A 6175-nucleotide genomic window follows, 5' to 3' on the forward strand; every position below is an offset into this window, starting at 1 on the left:
AACTTGGTCAATTTGACCAAGTCAAACTCTTCAGGCCTAAGTTGGGGCAAAATCGAAGTCAACAATTGACTTCCAAATATGGAATAAAAGGACCTATAAAATATAACCCCCAAACATCAAAGATTTCAACTATCAATATATAATTCAAGGGCATTTCATTTCTTTTTTTTGAAATATTATTAACTCTTTGGAAGTTATCACTCTTCCTAACGTATTCATTTATAACTTTAAATACAATAGGCCAACAAAAATCCTAATAGTAATATTTTAGAGGCATCTCGAAAACCTCCAAAATGCCCTCCATACTCAAAATAATGACTCCCTAATAATACTTTCTACCTCTTTTAAAGGGACACAACCTCTAATGATCTAGTCCTTAAACTTTTAAACAGACAAGGCTTGCCTTCAGGATGACAAGGTAGACAAAACTTTAGTAAGGATCAAATAAGATAAGAACTTATTAAAGCCAAAGATAATGGCTAGTAATTCTTTTTTAGTGATTGTATAGTTGATTTGTGCTTCTGTTTAAGTTCTATTAGCATAATACATAGCATAAAATTTTTATCTCTTCTTTGCCCTAATATTATACCTATTGTAAAGTCATTTGCATCACACAAGCTCAAAATGTAATGATCAATCAAGTTTAATTATTAATCAAATGATTTTTTAATAGCTCAAAAGTTTATAAACATTCTTGATTAAAATCAAAAGGGTCATCCTTTTTGAACAAGGGGCATCATGCCTTTGGGATTTTAGAAAATTCTCTTATGAATGTCTTATAGAATTATGATGTCCTAGAAAGCTTCTTATGCCTCTCACAAAATTTTGTGGTGGCAAATTTTCTATCACTTGGATTTTTGCCTTGTCCACCTCTAATCCCTTTTTTTAGATATTTTATGCCCTATGATAATGCCTTATAATACCATAAATTGGCATTTTTCCTAATTTTGCACTAAGTTTATTTATTCACACTTTTTTAATACAAGATCCATATGTTCAAGGCAAGTATCAAAACTAGTGCCGCATACAAAAAAATCATCCATAAATATTTCTATTCCTTGTTTAATAAAATTAGCAAAAATAAACATCATACATCACTAAAAATTAGCTAGTGTTGTGTGATCCAAAATGTATTCTTCTAAAGTCAAAAGCATCACATGGGCTAGTGAACATAGTGTTCTCTTCATCCTTAGGTGCTATAGAAATTTGGTGATAACCTAAATATCCATCTAGGAAATAGAAGAATGGGTGTCCTGCCAACCTATCTAATATATGGTCAATGAATGGCAAGGAAAAATGATATTTCTTAGTAGACTTATTTAGTTTCCTATAATCAATGCAAATCCTCAAACCTATTACATTTCTAGTATTGATTAATTCATTCATATTAGTTTTTATTATAATTAAACCCCCATTCTTAGGCACACAATGAATGGGACTAACCTAAGAACTGTAAAAAATAAGTTAAAAAATGGCTGCATCCAACCACTTAAATAATTCCTTTTTTATAATTTCTTTCAAAACAAAGTTCAATATTCTCTAAGAATTAGCTTTTGATTGGTGGTCTCCCTCCATTAAAATTTTATGCAAACAAACTTGTGGACTATTAATAAGATAAAAATTGCTTACTTTTCAATACCGAGCACCCTCGAGCTCAGTATCACTCAGTACCGAGCAGTACCGAGCGGTACCGAGCCTGCGACTCATTCCAGCAGTATAACCCGCGTGTCCTCCGTTAAGCTGTCGCCGTTAACCCTATTATTTTTTAGTTAAATTGATTTTAAAGTTTTTTTTAGTATAATAAATCATAGTAAATTAAATACTGGCTAAAATTTTTTTAATCAAAGTAAATATTTTCAAAATTATTAATGTTTTAATTTAAATTATAATTAATGTAAAATATTAATTAAATGTAATTCAAATTATTTATAAACTTCAATATTAAGAGGTCTCTTGGAGCCTTATACATGGCTTAAGTTACTTGAACAGGAACAATGGGGGATGATTAGTGAACAAATATAATTTGTTCATTGACATGACATTTAATGCAATCTCATATATTATTCCTTATTGTTTTAGACCTTGCATGTATAGGATTACACTCACCACTTAGTTTAGGAACTCCTAGATCTAAGGACTTGAGTGTTATTTTTTTTTTTACTTGCATATGTGATGTGTAAGGGTTAGTGACTTTGATTCGATTCCACACAACTCAGAGACATCCTTAAGGAAAAAAATTATGGATTTGTATAGAGAACATAGATTTTTTTCAAAAAAAATTAGGATGCATACTCCCCCTACCTCGGAACGATTATTGGGTCAGGTGATCCGACATAGCTCTACATTCGGTCACCATTGAGATCGCACCACGTGCTCTTACTCTTTACTGAGCGGTCCGGCTGTAAAGATCATTTTTGCTCCAGGATCATCCGGGATGAAGTTGGATCGTCCCAGGACGATCGGTACAGGTTGTGCTAGAAATTTGGATCCTGAGCAGTTCGTCTGGACGAAAGGGGGATCGTCTGGACGAAAATTCTCCAGAGGATAAGTCGTCAGGGACGTTAATTAATCTCGTCTGGACGAAATTCGTCCAGAGCCAGATCGTCCCGGGACGAAGTTGCGATCGTTCGGGACGATCAGTCTGAATATATATAGAAATGAGATATTTTGAAGAGAGAAAAAAGCTAGGAGAGAGAAAAACGAAGGAAAAGTAATTTTTGGGCGACTCCGGTCCATTTTCGTCCGTTGCTGTAGTTAAAGAAGTTGACCGACTCGAGGTAAGGCACATTCCGCCTTTCTCAATTTTCAGAAATGAGGATTTTGAAGAGTTTTCTGTTCCGAAAATTGTTTCCGTTGATAAAGGTTTTATCGCATAACTTTTGGTATGTCTTTGAGATGTTAATTGTGAACGTTTTGAGTATTTTCTGGAAGATTTTTACCGGATATTTTGGATTCTGTGGTGTTTTAAGTGAATTGCAAATTATCAGGATGTTGAAAAATGTTTTTTCAGTACAATGAAAGCCTTAAAATGTTGTTGTGAATGTTCTGTGGTAATTTGGTAAATTTTTGAATCGGTGAATTTTGTGTGAATTCCGTATACTGCCGCTATGCCGCTGAATTTTCGTACTATTTCTGAAATTTCTGAAACAAGATGATTTGAATATTTGATATGTATGTGCTATGAAAAAGGGGGTTATAAGGGGCCAGAATCCGTCGAGATTCTGTAAGTGTCAGGGAATGGAGACATAAGAGGTCAGAATCCGTCGAGATTCTGTAAGTGTCGGGGAAGGGAGACATAAGGGCCATAATCCATCGAGATTCTGTAAGGGTCTGGAGAATATGAAATCTGATATGTGATATGTTATCCAGAATATGATGTTTGGAATCTGAAATTTGTTATGTGACTTATCTGATCTTTTTTATTAATCATTTGATATATGTACGATTCTGGTTATTCCGTACGATTCTATCTGTTCTGTGACTTGAAAGCTTTATGATATCTGTTCTGAACGCCGATTCGATATGACTTCAGTTTTCTATATTAATTGTGGCTTTATGATTGAATAAGTATCTGTTCTGTGATTTTTGTACGGCTATTTCTGATGTGAGTTTCTGATGATTTTGATTGGTGATTGATGTTTTGCTGAGCTGTTAGCTCATCCTTGTTTTCTACGTGGTTTTCAGGTTCTGGGAAAGGGAAGGAAGTTGTGGATTAGATGTCCAGAGTCTGATCTGTGATTAGGTATTTTGTACTTTTGATTTTTGTACAGTCATGGCTTATCTGTTATGTTATGTTATGTTCTTTCTGTCTGAAAGCCATGTACTGTATCTGTATATGATTATTTTGGTGAAAGAAAAGATAGATGAACTGCGCTGTAATTGGATGTTTATAGTAACTCTGTATTTTTCTGTCAGTGGTATATTTGGAAGAAAGTTCTAAAGCAAATTTCAAAGCCAGATCCTGGATTTGTTGGCTCCGTCGCGACCCGATGCGAGCGGGATTCATCCTGGTCAGGTTGGGTCGTGACACCGACGACTTAACTTGTATCGAAACTCAGTGTTTACTTGGTATCACTAGGTATTGCTAAGCATTACATGGCAATAACGAGAAATACTGCTCTGTGAAGACCAGTACCGAGCAATAACTAGTTTTTATAGGAAAATTAGGTATAACTCGGTATTTACTCGGTATCACTAGGTATTGCTCGGTATTGCTAAGTATTACCTAGCAATAACAAAAATACCGCTCTGTGAAGACCAATACCGAGCAGTACATAGCAATACTGGGTTGTCATGAGTTTAAGAGATGCACGTGTGATATACCCATTATTCACCAGACAAGATAAAAGTTCCATAACTTGAAACTTTGAACCAATAAACTTAGTATATCACTCACCCATAAAAGATATTTCACTAATTTTTTGAGATCATTAGGCTTCCTAATCAATCTACTCAGGATTAATCCCTTGATTGACCTTTTAGTCTTAATAAAATTCTAGAAAAATCAAGATTAATTCTAAAAATTACCTAAAATATCTTTAACTGACCTTCATTCAACTCCTATTCAGTGAAAATTTCAAACCCTCAAAATCCGGTCAAAAACATAAAAGTCAACTTTTCGGTCAACCTTAGTTCAAATCTAGGCTCAAACTTCTAAAAATCATAACTTTTCATAGAAAACTCCAAATTAAGTGTGCCACCTGTCTAAAAACTAATAATAACGTCTAGTATTTGTTAAAAATCTAAAACCTTTAAAATTGACTCTAATTTGAAAAACTAACTTTTGACCCCTTAATTAGCTTGTTTAGATAACTCTTAAAACCCAATAATTCATTCAAGCTCCAAAATTTTCTAATTTGATTAATAACATTCTCAACCAATACTTTAAAATCAGTAATCAACCCTCTTTAATATTAATCCATTCCTTTTAATTTAAACAAACTTTAATTAACTTAATCCACCCCGATTACTTCTGAGTAATACAGGCCTACGAGGCTATTAGCTTAGCCCCAAGGAAGGTGAAATAAACTTCACGGCCTCGGTGTGAAATAAAGTTAATAATCAATTAACCTTTAAAATGTATTTAAATAAAATTCTTAATATATTAGTATTTAAACTATAACCTAAATTTTCCTTTAAGCTTTAACAAATTTCAAAGACTAGATAACTCTAAGTAATCACCCAACTTAGGATCTACCCCTGCCACACAACTTTTTACACACACTTTAGATGGTTTGTTAGGACAACAAACTCTAGATCTAGGCTAAGTCGGTGTTTACTTTACTGGTTTGTGCCAGATTTTTCGTGATTTTACTACATGTTGTGGATGATATTGCTTTGCTGTATCTGTTTACTTTTTTTTTTCTGCATTCTATGGATGGTTAATGTGTTTGACGGCTAGATTACCCCTATGATAGGTATGATTTGGATGTTCACATAGTTTTCTGCTTGTGGCCACGCTCATGCAGGGAAATAAAATGGGGGCTAAGTCAATTAAAAAAATTAATTATAAATGTTTGTACAGGTGCTTCAGTTGCTAAAGCCCCCAAATAATAAAATGAGTGTGGCCAGTATGTTTATTTACTTTTTTGCACATATATAGCTGCTTGGGAATAAATGCTTTTGATTCATTAACTGCTTAGGATAACCCTGCAGGATAGTATAGAAATTTAATTTTATACAAATATAATTTGAGCAAATGTTAAGTGTTGTGAAAGTAGGATTTTGAGTTGGGATACATAGGTTCAAAGCTTGGACTCCAAAGAGAAAAGGACACCCCTTAGGGGAGTAGCCATTTTCTATTTGGATATTCAAGTTTGGATCATTTCTTCACTACCCAAAGAGGAAATAGTGGATTTTCCCTCAAAGGAAGTGCCCTCTTATCCATTTGGGTAGCCTACTACGAAGAATCCAATGAGCTTGAAGAAAAGGAGCCCAAAGGAGAACAAGATTGAAGTTTTGAAGAATAGAGTATCTCACTCAAAACCACTTGCGTCTCTACTAGGTTTAGAATCTGGATTGTTGTAAGTGTTGTCCGACCAGTTTACTTTCTGTAAGATCCTGGTTAGCAATAAGTAAGGCAACTTTGCCTATGAATATTTATTAATTAATTCATTTATATTTGATGTGTTGAGATGATTGCCTTTAGGATTTCTTATTTTTCTTAGTTTTTTGG

Source organism: Dendrobium catenatum, unplaced genomic scaffold (genome assembly GCF_001605985.2).
Source record: "Dendrobium catenatum unplaced genomic scaffold, ASM160598v2 original_scaffold_65369, whole genome shotgun sequence".
In the NCBI taxonomy this organism is placed as follows: Eukaryota; Viridiplantae; Streptophyta; class Magnoliopsida; order Asparagales; family Orchidaceae; genus Dendrobium; species Dendrobium catenatum.